Consider the following 13,718-nt stretch of genomic DNA (forward strand, 5'->3'; position numbering starts at 1 on the left):
AGGGTGTCGGGCTAGGGTGTCGGGTTAGGGTTTACAGTTAGTGTTAGAGTGGCTGGTTAGGGTGTCGGTTAGGGTGTCGGGTTAGGGTGTACGGGTTAGGGTGTCGCGTTAGGGTTGAGTTATGGTGTCGGGTTATGGTTACGGTAAGGTTAGGGTTAGGGTTAGGGTTAGGTTTTCAGGCTAGGGTTAGTGTTAGGGGTTGGGGTTAGGGTTTAGAGTTACGATTAGGGTTAGGGTGTTGGGTTAGGGTGTCAGGTAGGGTGTCAGGTTAGGCTGTCGGGTTAGGGTGTCGGGTCAGGATTAGAGTTAGGGTTAGGTTTAGGGTTAAGTTTAGAGTTAGGTTGTTTTGTTAGGGTTAGGGTTTCGGGTTAGGCTTAGAGTTTCGGGTTAGGGTGTCGGGTTAGAGTTTGGGTGTAGGGTTAGTGTGTCGCATTAGGGTTAAGGTTAGGGTGTCGTGTTAGTGTTAGCGCTAGGGTTAGGGTGTCGTGTTAGGGTTAGGTTTAGGGTTAGGTTGTCGGGTTAGGGTTAGGGTTAGGGTGTCTGGTGTTCGGTTACCGTTAGGGTTAGGGTTAGGGTTACGTTTTACGGGTTAGGGTTAGGGATAGGGTTAGCATTAGGGTTATGGTTACGGTTACGTTTAGGGTTACTGTTCAGGTTAGGGTTAGGGTTAGGATTAGGGTGTCAGATTAGGGTTAGGTTTGTGTTAGGATTCGGGTTAGTGGGTAGGGGTAGGTTTAAGGTTAGGGTTAGGGTGTCGTGTTAGGGTTAGGATTAGGGTGTCGGTTTAGGGTTAGGGTGTCGGGTTAGAGTGTTGGCTTAAGTTGTCGTGTTAGTGTGTTGGGTTAGGGTTAGGGTGAGATTTATGGCATTGTGTTAGTGTGTTGGTTTAGGAATAGGGTTAGGGTAAGGGTTAGGGCTAGGTTTAAGGTTAGGTTTAGTGTTATGATGTCGGGTTAGGGTTAGGGTTAGGGTTAAGGTTTCGGGTTATGATGTCGGGTTAGGGTTAGGTCTAGGTCTAGGGTTAGGGTTAGGGTGTCGGGTAAGTTTTAGGGTTAGGGTTAGGGTGTCGTTTTAGGGTTAGAGTTAGGGTTAGGATTAGGGTTAGGGTTAAGGTTTACGGTTTAGGGTTAGGGTTAGGGTTAGAGTTAGGGTTAGCGTTACCTTTAGGGTTACGGTTAGGGTTAGGATTAGGGTTAGAGTTAGGGTGTCAGATTAGGGTTAGGGTTGGGTTAGGATTCGGGTTAGTGGTTAGGGGTAGGTTTAGGTTTAGGGTTAGGGTGTTGGTTTAGGGTTAGGGTGTCAGGTTAGGGTGTTGGGTTAAGTTGTCGTGTTAGTGTGTCGGGTAAGGGTTAGGGTTAGGTTTATGGCATTGGGTTAGGTTGTTGGGTTAGGAATAGGGTTAGGGCTAGGGTTAAGGTTAGGTTTAGTGTTATGATGTTGGGTTAGTTTGTCGTGTTAGGGTGCTGGGTTTGGGTTAGGGTTAGGGTTTGGGTAGGTTTAGGGTGTTGGGTTAGGGTTAGGGTGTCGGGTTATGGTTAGGGTTAGGGTGTTGGGTTACGGTGTCGGGTTAGGGTTAGTGTGTCAGGTTATGATGTCAGGTTCGGGTGTCGGGTAAGGGTTAGGGTGTCTGGTTATGGTGTCGGGTAAGTGTGTCAGGTTAGGTTTAGGTTTAGGCTTATGGTTAGGGTGTCGGGTTAGGGTGTCTGTTAGGGATTACGGTTTAGGGTGTCGGGTTAGGGTTAGTGTAGGGTTAGAATTAGGGTTAGAGTGTTGTGTTAGGGTTAGCGTTAGAGTTAGGTTGTCTGGTTAGTTTTAGGGTTAGGGTGTCGAGTTAGAGTTAGGGTGTCGGGTTATGGTTAGGTTTTGGGTGTCGGGTTAGGTTTAGGGTTAATGTTAGTGTTAGGGGTTAGTGATTAGGGTTAGGGTTAGGGTTAGCGTTATGGTTTGGTTTAGGTTTAGGGTTAAGGTTATGGATAGGGTTAGGGTTTGGGTTAGGTGAAGGGTAGGCTTAGGAGTAGGCTAAGTGTTAGGGTTTGGGTTAGGTTTAGGGTACGGTTAGGGTGTCGGGGTAGAGTTTGGGTGTAGGATTAGGGTGTTGCGTTAGGGTTAAGTTAACGTGTCTTGTTAGGGTTAGTGTTAGGGTTAGGGTGTCGGGTAGGATTTAGCGTTAGGGATAGGGGTAGGGCTTGGGTGTTGGGTTAGTGTTAGGGTTACGGTGTCTGGTGTCCGGTTACGGTTAGGGTTAGGATTAGGGTTAGGATTAGGGTTTAGGATTTAGGGTTAGGGTTAGGGTGTCTTGTGTCCGATTACGGTTAGGGTTAGGATTATGGTTAGGGTTAGGGTTAGCGTTAGGGTTTTGGTTAAGGTTACGTTTAGGTTTCGGGTTAGGGTTAGGGTTATGTTTAGGGTTAGGGTGTCATAATAGGGTTAGCGTTAGTGTTAGGTTGTCTGGTTAGTGTTAGGGTTAGGGTGTCGGGATAGGGTTAGGTTTAGGGTGTTGGGTTAGGGTGTTGTGTTAGGGTTAGGGTTAGGGTTAAGGTTTCGGGTTATGATGTCGGGTTAGGGTTAGGTCTAGGTCTAGGGTTTGGGTTAGGGTTAGCGTTAGGGTTAGGGTTACCTTTAGGGTTACGGTTAGGGTTAGGATTAGGGTTAGAGTTAGGGTGTCAGATTAGGGTTAGACTTGGGTTAGGATTCGGGTTAGTGGTTAGGGGTAGGTTTAGGTTTAGGGTTAGGGTGTTGGTTTAGGGTTAGGGTGTCGTATTACAGTTAGGGTTAGGGTTAGGGTGTCGGTTTAGGGTTAGGGTGTCGGGTTAGGGTGTTGGGTTAAGTTGTCGTGTTAGTGTGTCGGGTTAGGGTTAGAGTTAGGTTTGAGGCATTGGGTTAGGTTGTTGGTTTAGGAATAGGGTTAGGGTTAGGTTTAGTGTTATGATGTTGGGTTAGTTTGTCGTGTTCGGGTGCTGGGTTTGGGTTAGGGTTAGGGTTAGGGTAGGTTTAGGGTGTTGGGTTAGCGTTAGGGTGTCGGGTTAGGGTTAGGGTTATGTGTTGGCTTAGGGTGTCGTTTAGGGTGTCAGGTTTGGGTGTCGGGTTAAGATTAGGGTTAGGGTGTTGGGTTACGGTGTCAGATTAGGGTTAGTGTGTCTGGTTATGATGTCAGGTTCGGGTGTCGGGTAAGGGGTAGTGTGTCTGGTTAGGGTGTCGGGTTATTGTGTCAGGTTAGGTTTAGGTTTAGGCTTACGGATAGGGCTAGGGTTATGGTGTCATGTTAGGGATAGGGTTCGAGTGTCAGTTTAGGGTTAGAGTTAGGGTTAGGGTTAGGGTTGGGTTAGGGTTAGGGTAGGGTTAGGGGTTAGGGTTAGGGTTAGGGTTAGGTTTAAGTTTAGGGTGACAGGTTAAGTTTAGGGTTCGTGTTAGTGTTATGGTTAGGGTTAGGGTTAGGCTTAGGATGTGGGGATAGTGTTAGGGTTAGTTTTATGGTAAGTTTGTCTGGTTAGGGTTCTGGGTAGGGTGTCTGTTTAAGGTTTCGGGTTAGGGTGTCGGGTCAGGGTTAGTGTTAGGGTTAGGTTGTTGGGTTAGATTGTCGTGTTAGGGTGCCAGGATAGGGTTAGATTTACGGTTAGGCTTAGGGTTAGTGTGTCGGGTTAGGGTGTCCGTTTAGGGTTAGGGTGTCAGGTTAGCATGTCGGGTTAGGGTGTTGGGTTAGGGTCTCGAGTTAGGGTTTAGGGTTAGGTTTAGGGTAAGTTTAGGGTTAGGCTTACGGTTGGGTTAGGGTTAGTGTTAATGTTAGGGTTAGGGTTTAGATGTAGGGTTAGCTTTAGGGCTAGTGTTAGGGTTAGGGTGTAGGGTGTCGGGTTTGGGTGTCGGGTTAGGGTTAGGTTTTGGGTTAGCTTTAGGGTTGCGGTTAGGATTAGGGTGTCGGGTTAGGGTTAGCGTGTCGGGTTCGGGTGTCGGGTTAGGCTGTCGGGCTAGGGTGTCGGGCTAGGGTGTCGGGTTAGGGTTTACAGTTAGTGTTAGAGTGGCTGGTTAGGGTGTCGGTTAGGGTGTCGGGTTAGGGATTACGGGTTAGGGTGTCGCGTTAGGGTTGAGTTATGGTGTCAGGTTATGGTTACGGTAAGGTTAGGGTTAGGGTTAGGGTGTCGTGTTAGGGTTAGCGTTAGGGTTAGGGTGTCGGGTTAAGGTTAGGGTTAGGGTTAGGGTTAGGGTTTGGGTGTCAGGTTAGGGTTAGGGTTAGTGTTAGGGGTTAGTGATTAGGGTTAGGGTTAGGATTAGCGTTATGGTTTGAGTTAGAGTTAGGGTTAGGGTTAGGGTTGGTTTAGTGTAGGGTTAGGGGTTAGTGGTAGGGTTAGGGGTAGGGTTAGGGTAGGGTTGCGGAGTCGGGTTAGGGTTAGGGTTAGGTTTTCAGGCTAGGGTTAGTGTTAGGGGTTGGGGTTAGGGTTTAGAGTTACGATTAGGGTTAGGGTGTTGGGTTAGGGTGTCGGGTTAGGGTGTCAGGTTAGGCTGTCGGGTTAGGGTGTCGGGTCAGGGTTAGAGTTAGGGTTAGGTTTAGGGTTAAGTTTAGAGTTAGGTTGTTTTGTTAGGGTTAGGGTTTCGGGTTAGGCTTAGAGTTTCGGGTTAGGGTGTCGGGTTAGAGTTTGGGTGTAGGGTTAGTGTGTCGCATTAGGGTTAAGGTTAGGGTGTCGTGTTAGTGTTAGCGCTAGGGTTAGGGTGTCGTGTTATGGTTAGGTTTAGGGTTAGGTTGTCGGGTTAGGGTTAGGGTTAGGGTGTCTGGTGTTCGGTTACCGTTAGGGTTAGGGTTAGGGTTACGTTTTACGGGTTAGGGTTAGGGATAGGGTTAGCATTAGGGTTATGGTTACGGTTATGTTTAGGGTTACTGTTCGGGTTAGGGTTAGGGTTAGGATTAGGGTGTCAGATTAGGGTTAGGTTTGTGTTAGGATTCGGGTTAGTGGTTAGGGGTAGGTTTAAGGTTAGGGTTAGGGTGTCGTGTTAGGGTTAGGGTTAGGGTGTCGGTTTAGGGTTAGGGTGTCGGGTTAGGGTGTTGGCTTAAGTTGTCCTGTTAGTGTGTTGGGTTAGGGTTAGGGTGAGATTTATGGCATTGTGTTAGTGTGTTGGTTTAGGAATAGGGTTAGGGTAAGGGTTAGGGCTAGGTTTAAGGTTAGGTTTAGTGTTATGATGTCGGGTTAGGGTTAGGGTTAGGGTTAAGGTTTCGGGTTATGATGTCGGGTTAGGGTTAGGTCTAGGTCTAGGGTTAGGGTTAGGGTGTCGGGTAAGTTTTAGGGTTAGGGTTAGGGTGTCGTTTTAGGGTTAGAGTTAGGGTTAGGATTAGGGTTAGGGTTAAGGTTTACGGTTTAGGGTTAGGGTTAGGGTTAGAGTTAGGGTTAGCGTTACCTTTAGGGTTACGGTTAGGGTTAGGATTAGGGTTAGAGTTAGGGTGTCAGATTAGGGTTAGGGTTGGGTTAGGATTCGGGTTAGTGGTTAGGGGTAGGTTTAGGTTTAGGGTTAGGGTGTTGGTTTAGGGTTAGGGTGTCGGGTTAGGGTGTTGGGTTAAGTTGTCGTGTTAGTGTGTCGGGTAAGGGTTAGGGTTAGGTTTATGGCATTGGGTTAGGTTGTTGGGTTAGGAATAGGGTTAGGGCTAGGGTTAAGGTTAGGTTTAGTGTTATGATGTTGGGTTAGTTTGTCGTGTTAGGGTGCTGGGTTTGGGTTAGGGTTAGGGTTTGGGTAGGTTTAGGGTGTTGGGTTAGGGTTAGGGTGTCGGGTTATGGTTAGGGTTAGGGTGTTGGGTTACGGTGTCGGGTTAGGGTTAGTGTGTCAGGTTATGATGTCAGGTTCGGGTGTCGGGTAAGGGTTAGGGTGTGTGGTTATGGTGTCGGGTAAGTGTGTCAGGTTAGGTTTAGGTTTAGGCTTATGGTTAGGGTTAGGGTTAGGGTGTCGTGTTAGGGATAGCGTTCGGGTGTCGGTTTAGGGTTAGAGTTAGGGTTAGGGTTAGGGTCGGGTTAGGGGTTAGGGTTAGGTTTAGGGTGTTAGGGTTAGGGTTAGGGTTAGGGTTGGGTTAGGGGTAGGGTTAGTGGTTAAGGGTAGGGTTAGGGGTAGGTTTAGGGTTAGGGTTAGGGTTGGGGTTTAGTTGTCGGGTTTGAGTTAGGGTTAGGGTGTCTGGTGTCGGGTTAGTGTTAAGGTTAGGGTTAGGTTATCGGGTTAGGTTTAGGCTTGGGTTGTAGTCTTAGGGTTAGGGTTAGTGTTGGTTTACGGGTTAGGCTTAGGCTTAGTGTTAGGGTTAGGTTTAGGGTTAGGTTTACGGCTAGGTTGTTGGTTTAGGGTTACGGTGTCGGGTTAAGGTAAGCGTGTCGGTTTAGGTTTAGGGTGTCGGGTTAGGGTGATGGGTTATGGTGTCAGGTTCGGGTTAGTGTTCGGTTGAGGGTGTCAGGTTAAGGTTAGGGAAGATTTAGGGTTACGGTGTCATGTTAGGGTTACCATAATGGTTAGGGTGTCGGGTTTGGGTGTTGGGTTATGGTTAGTGTATCATGTTAGGGTTAGTGTGTCGGGATAGGTTCAGGGTGTCGGGTTAGGTTGTCGGGTTACGTCTAGGCTCAGGTTTAGGGTAAAGGTTAGGGTTAGGTTTAGGTGTTAGGGGTACGGTTAGGGTTAGAATGTCGGGTTAGGGTTAGGGTGTCGGGTTAGGGTGCCGTGTTAAGGTTAGGGTGTCGGGTGAGGGTTAGGGTGTCAGGTTCGGGTTACGGTGTCAGGTGATGGTGTCGGGTTAGCGTGTCATTTTAGGGTGTTGGTTTAGGGTTAGAGTGTCGGGTTAGGGTTAGGGTTACGGTGTTGTGTTAGGGTTAGGGTGTCGTGTTTGGGCTTCGGGTTAGGGTGTCTTGTTAGGGATAGGGTGTCACGTTAGGTTGTCGTTTTAGGGTTACGGTGTCAGGATAGGGTGTCGGGTTAGGGTGTCGGTTAGGGATTACGGTTTAGGGTGTCGGGTTAGGGTTAGTGTAGGGTTAGAATTAGGGTTAGAGTGTTGTGTTAGGGTTAGCGTTAGGGTTAGGTTGTCTGGTTAGTTTTAGGGTTAGGGTGTCGAGTTAGAGTTAGGGTGTCGGGTTATGGTTAGGTTTTGGGTGTCGGGTTAGGTTTAGGGTTAATGTTAGTGTTAGGGGTTAGTGATTAGGGTTAGGGTTAGGGTTAGCGTTATGGTTTGGTTTAGGTTTAGGGTTAGGGTTATGGATAGGGTTAGGGTTTGGGTTAGGTGAAGGGTAGGCTTAGGAGTAGCGTAAGTGTTAGGGTTTGGGTTAGGTTTAGGGTACGGTTAGGGTGTCAGGGTAGAGTTTGGGTGTAGGATTAGGGTGTTGCGTTAGGGTTAAGTTAACGTGTCTTGTTAGGGTTAGCGTTAGGGTTAGGGTGTCGGGTAAGATTTAGCGTTAGGGGTAGGGGTAGTGCTTGGGTGTTGGGTTAGTGTTAGGGTTAGGGTGTCTGGTGTCCGGTTACGGTTAGGGTTAGGATTAGGGTTAGGATTAGGGTTTAGGGTTTAGGGTTAGGGTTAGGGTGTCTTGTGTCCGATTACGGTTAGGGTTAGGATTATGGTTAGGGTTAGGTTAGCGTTAGGGTTATGGTTAAGGTTACGTTTAGGTTTCGGGTTAGGGTTAGGGTTATGTTTAGGGTTAGGGTGTCATAATAGGGTTAGCGTTAGTGTTAGGTTGTCTGGTTAGTGTTAGGGTTTAGGTTGTTGGGATAGGGTTAGGTTTAGGGTGTTGGGTTAGGGTGTTGGGTTAGGGTTAGGGTAGGGTTAAGGTTTCAGGTTATGATGTCGGGTTAGGGTTAGGTCTAGGTCTAGGGTTAGGGTTAGGGTGTCGGCTAAGTTTTAGGGTTAGGTTTAGGGTGTCGTTTTAGGGTTAGAGTTAGTGTTAGGAATAGGGTTCGGGTTAGGGTTTATGGTTTAGGGTTAGGGTTAGTGTTAGAGTTAGGGTTAGTGTTACCTTTAGGGTTACGGTTAGGGTTAGGATTAGGGTTAGAGTTAGGGTGTCAGATTAGGGTTAGACTTGGGTTAGGATTCGGGTTAGTGGTTAGGGGTAGGTTTAGGTTTAGGGTTAGGGTGTTGGTTTAGGGTTAGGGTGTCGTATTACAGTTAGGGTTAGGGTGTCGGTTTAGGGTTAGGGTGTCGGGTTAGGGTGTTGGGTTAAGTTGTCGTGTTAGTGTGTCGGGTTAGGGTTAGAGTTAGGTTTGAGGCATTGGGTTAGGTTGTTGGGTTAGGAATAGGGTTAGGGTTAGGTTTAGTGTTATGATGTTGGGTTAGTTTGTCGTGTTAGGGTGCTGGGTTTGGGTTAGGGTTAGGGTTAGGGTAGGTTTAGGGTGTTGGGTTAGCGTTAGGGTGTCGGGTTAGGGTTAGTGTTATGTGTTGGCTTAGGGTGTCGTTTAGGGTGTCAGGTTTGGGTGTCGGGTTAAGATTAGGATAAGGGTGTTGGGTTACGGTGTCAGGTTAGCGTAGGTGTGTCTGGTTATGATGTCAGGTTTGGGTATCGGGTAAGGGGTAGTGTGTCTGGTTAGGGTGTCGGGTTTGTGTCAGGTTAGGTTTAGGTTTAGGCTTACGGATAGGGCTAGGGTTATGGTGTCATGTTAGGGATAGGGTTCGAGTGTCGGTTTAGGGTTAGAGTTAGGGTTAGGGTTAGGGTTGGGTTAGGGTTAAGGTAGGGTTAGGGGTTAGGGTTAGGGTTAGGGTTAGGTTTAGGTTTAGGGTGTCAGGTTAAGTTTAGGGTTCGTGTTAGTGTTATGGTTAGGGTTAGGGTTAGGCTTAGGATGTGGGGATAGGGTTAGGGTTAGTTTTATGGTAAGATTGTCCGGTTAGGGTTCTGGGTAGGGTGTCTGTTTAGGGTTTCGGGTTAGGGTGTCGGGTCAGGGTTAGGTTGTTGGGTTAGATTGTCGTGTTAGGGTGCCAGGATAGGGTTAGATTTACGGTTAGGCTTAGGGTTAGTGTGTCGGGTTAGGGTGTCCGTTTAGGGTTAGGGTGTCAGGTTAGCATGTCGGGTTAGGGTGTTGGGTTAGGGTCTCGAGTTAGGGTTTAGGGTTAGGTTTAGGGTAAGTTTAGGGTTAGGGTTACGGTTGGGTTAGGGTTAGTGTTAATGTTAGGGTTAGGGTTTAGATGTAGGGTTAGCTTTAGGGCTAGTGTTAGGGTTAGGGTGTCGGGTGTCGGGTTTGGGTGTCGGGTTAGGGTTAGGTTTTGGGTTAGCTTTAGGGTTGGGGTTAGGATTAGGGTGTCGGGTTAGGGTTAGCGTGTCGGGTTCGGGTGTCGGGTTAGGCTGTCGGGCTAGGGTGTCAGGCTAGGGTGTTGGGTTAGGGTTTACAGTTAGTGTTAGAGTGGCTGGTTAGGGTGTCTGGTTAGGGTGTCGGGTTAGGGATTACGGGTTAGGGTGTCGCGTTAGGGTTGAGTTATGCTGTCGGGTTATGGTTAGGGTAAGGTTAGGGTTCGGGTTAGGGTGTCGTGTTAGGGTTAGCGTTAGGGTTAGGGTGTCGGGTTAAGGTTAGGGTTAGGGTTAGGGTTAGGGTTTGGGTGTCGGGTTAGGGTTAGGGTTAGTGTTAGGGGTTAGTGATTAGGGTTAGGGTTAGGATTAGCGTTATGGTTTGAGTTAGAGTTAGGGTTAGGGTTAGGGTTGGTTTAGTGTAGGGTTAGGGGTTAGTGGTAGGGTTAGGGGTAGGGTTAGGGTAGGGTTGCGGAGTCGGGTTAGGGTTAGGGTTAGGTTTTCAGGCTAGGGTTAGTGTTAGGGGTTGGGGTTAGGGTTTAGAGTTACGATTAGGGTTAGGGTGTTGGGTTAGGGTGTTGGCTTAAGTTGTCGTGTTAGTGTGTTGGGTTAGGGTTAGGGTGAGATTTATGGCATTGTGTTAGTGTGTTGGTTTAGGAATAGGGTTAGGGTAAGGGGTAGGGCTAGGTTTAAGGTTAGGTTTAGTGTTATGATGTCGGGTTAGGGTTAGGGTTAGGGTTAAGGTTTCGGGTTATGATGTCGGGTTAGGTTTAGGTCTAGGTCTAGGGTTAGGGTTAGGGTGTCGGGTAAGTTTTAGGGTTAGGGTTAGGGTGTCGTTTTAGGGTTAGAGTTAGGGTTAGGATTAGGGTTAGGGTTAAGGTTTACGGTTTAGGGTTAGGGTTAGGGTTAGAGTTAGGGTTAGCGTTACCTTTAGGGTTACGGTTAGGGTTAGGATTAGGGTTAGAGTTAGGGTGTCAGATTAGGGTTAGGGTTGGGTTAGGATTCGGGTTAGTGGTTAGAGGTAGGTTTAGGTTTAGGGTTAGGGTGTTGGTTTAGGGTTAGGGTGTCGGGTTAGGGTGTTGGGTTAAGTTGTCGTGTTAGTGTGTCGGGTAAGGGCTAGGGTTAGGTTTATGGCATTGGGTTAGGTTGTTGGGTTAGGAATAGGGTTAGGGCTAGGGTTAAGGTTAGGTTTAGTGTTATGATGTTGGGTTAGTTTGTCGTGTTAGGGTGCTGGGTTTGGGTTAGGGTTAGGGTTTGGGTAGGTTTAGGGTGTTGGGTTAGGGTTAGGGTGTCGGGTTATGGTTAGGGTTAGGGTGTTGGGTTACGGTGTCGGGTTAGGGTTAGTGTGTCAGGTTATGATGTCAGGTTCGGGTGTCGGGTAAGGATTAGGGTGTCTGGTTATGGTGTCGGGTAAGTGTGTCAGGATAGGTTTAGGTTTAGGCTTATGGTTAGGGTTAGGGATAGGGTGTCGTGTTAGGGATAGCGTTCGGTTGTCGGTTTAGGGTGTTAGGGTTAGGGTTAGGGTTGGTTTGGGGGTAGGGTTAGTGGTTAAGGGTAGGGTTAGGGGTAGGTTTAGGGTTAGGGTTAGGGTTGGGGTTTAGTTGTCGGGTTTGAGTTAGGGTTAGGGTGTCTGGTGTCGGGTTAGTGTTAAGGTTAGGGTTAGGTTATCGGGTTAGGTTTAGGCTTGGGTTGTAGTCTTAGGGTTAGGGTTAGTGTTGGTTTACGGGTTAGGCTTAGGCTTAGTGTTAGGGTTAGGTTTAGGGTTAGGTTTACGGCTAGGTTGTTGGTTTAGGGTTACGGTGTCGGGTTAAGGTAAGCGTGTCGGTTTAGGTTTAGGGTGTCGGGTTAGGGTGATGGGTTATGGTGTCAGGTTCGGGTTAGTGTTCGGTTGAGGGTGTCAGGTTAAGGTTAGGGAAGATTTAGGGTTACGGTGTCATGTTAGGGTTACCATAATGGTTAGGGTGTCGGGTTTGGGTGTTGGGTTATGGTTAGTGTATCATGTTAGGGTTAGTGTGTCGGGATAGGTTCAGGGTGTCGGGTTAGGTTGTCGGGTTACGTTTAGGCTCAGGGTTAGGGTTAAGGTTAGGGTTAGGTTTAGGTGTTAGGGGTACGGTTAGGGTTAGGATGTCGGGTTAGGGTTAGGGTGTCAGGTTAGGGTGTCGTGTTAAGGTTAGGGTGTCGGGTGAGGGTTAGAGTGTCAGGTTCGGGTTACGGTGTCAGGTGACGGTGTCGGGTTAGCGTGTCATTTTAGGGTGTAGGTTTAGGGTTAGAGTGTCAGGTTAGGGTTAGGGTTACGGTGTTGTGTTAGGGTTAGGGTGTCGGGTTTGGGCTGCGGGTTAGGGTGTCGTGTTAGGGATAGGGAGTCACGTTAGGTTGTCGTTTTAGGGTTACGGTGTCAGGATAGGGTGTCGGGTTAGGGTGTCTGTTAGGGATTACGGTTTAGGGTGTCGGGTTAGGGTTAGTGTAGGGTTAGAATTAGGGTTAGAGTGTTGTGTTAGGGTTAGCGTTAGAGTTAGGTTGTCTGGTTAGTTTTAGGGTTAGGGTGTCGAGTTAGAGTTAGGGTGTCGGGTTATGGTTAGGTTTTGGGTGTCGGGTTAGGTTTAGGGTTAATGTTAGTGTTAGGGGTTAGTGATTAGGGTTAGGGTTAGGGTTAGCGTTATGGTTTGGTTTAGGTTTAGGGTTAAGGTTATGGATAGGGTTAGGGTTTGGGTTAGGTGAAGGGTAGGCTTAGGAGTAGGCTAAGTGTTAGGGTTTGGGTTAGGTTTAGGGTACGGTTAGGGTGTCGGGGTAGAGTTTGGGTGTAGGATTAGGGTGTTGCGTTAGGGTTAAGTTAACGTGTCTTGTTAGGGTTAGCGTTAGGGTTAGGGTGTCGGGTAAGATTTAGCGTTAGGGGTAGGGGTAGGGCTTGGGTGTTGGGTTAGTGTTAGGGTTAGGGTGTCTGGTGTCCGGTTACGGTTAGGGTTAGGATTAGGGTTAGGATTAGGGTTTAGGATTTAGGGTTAGGGTTAGGGTGTCTTGTGTCCGATTACGGTTAGGGTTAGGATTATGGTTAGGGTTAGGGTTAGCGTTAGGGTTTTGGTTAAGGTTACGTTTAGGTTTCGGGTTAGGGTTAGGGTTATGTTTAGGGTTAGGGTGTCATAATAGGGTTAGCGTTAGTGTTAGGTTGTCTGGTTAGTGTAAGGGTTAGGGTGTCGGGATAGGGTTAGGTTTAGGGTGTTGGGTTAGGGTGTTGTGTTAGGGTTAGGGTTAGGGTTGAGGTTTCGGGTTATGATGTCGGGTTAGGGTTAGGTCTAGGTCTAGGGTTTGGGTTAGGGTTAGCGTTAGGGTTAGGGTTACCTTTAGGGTTACGGTTAGGGTTAGGATTAGGGTTAGAGTTAGGGTGTCAGATTAGGGTTAGACTTGGGTTAGGATTCGGGTTAGTGGTTAGGGGTAGGTTTAGGTTTAGGGTTAGGGTGTTGGTTTAGGGTTAGGGTGTCGTATTACAGTTAGGGTTAGGGTTAGGGTGTCGGTTTAGGGTTAGGGTGTCGGGTTAGGGTGTTGGGTTAAGTTGTCGTGTTAGTGTGTCGGGTTAGGGTTAGAGTTAGGTTTGAGGCATTGGGTTAGGTTGTTGGGTTAGGAATAGGGTTAGGGTTAGGTTTAGTGTTATGATGTTGGGTTAGTTTGTCGTGTTAGGGTGCTGGGTTTGGGTTAGGGTTAGGGTTAGGGTAGGTTTAGGGTGTTGGGTTAGCTTTAGGGTGTTGGGTTAGGGTTAGGGTTATGTGTTGGCTTAGGGTGTCGTTTAGGGTGTCAGGTTTGGGTGTCGGGTTAAGATTAGGGTTAGGGTGTTGGGTTACGGTGTCAGATTAGGGTTAGTGTGTCTGGTTATGATGTCAGGTTCGGGTGTCGGGTAAGGGGTAGTGTGTCTGGTTAGGGTGTCGGGTTATTGTGTCAGGTTAGGTTTAGGTTTAGGCTTATGGATAGGGCTAGGGTTATGGTGTCATGTTAGGGATAGGGTTCGAGTGTCAGTTTAGGGTTAGAGTTAGGGTTGGGTTAGGGTTAGGGTAGGGTTAGGGGTTAGGGGTAGGGTTAGGGTTAGGTTTAAGTTTAGGGTGTCAGGTTAAGTTTAGGGTTCGTGTTAGTGTTATGGTTAGGGTTAGGGTTAGGCTTAGGATGTGGGGATAGGGTTAGGGTTAGTTTTATGGTAAGGTTGTCTGGTTAGGGTTCTGGGTAGGGTGTCTGTTTAGGGTTTCGGGTTAGGGTGTCGGGTCAGGGTTAGTGTTAGGGTTAGGTTGTTGGGTTAGATTGTCGTGTTAGGGTGCCAGGATAGGGTTAGATTTACGGTTAGGCTTAGGGTTAGTGTGTCGGGTTAGGGTGTCCGTTTAGGGTTAGGGTGTCAGGTTAGCATGTCGGGTTAGGGTGTTGGGTTAGGGTCTCGAGTTAGGGTTTAGGGTTAGGTTTAGGGTAAGTTTAGGGTTAGGCTTACGGTTGGGTTAGGGTTAGTGTTAATGTTAGGGTTAGGGTTTAGAT

The sequence above is a fragment of the Giraffa tippelskirchi genome, chromosome X (genome assembly GCF_054371585.1).
Source record: "Giraffa tippelskirchi isolate mGirTip1 chromosome X, T2T-mGirTip1v1.2.pri, whole genome shotgun sequence".
Classification (NCBI taxonomy): Eukaryota; Metazoa; Chordata; class Mammalia; order Artiodactyla; family Giraffidae; genus Giraffa; species Giraffa tippelskirchi.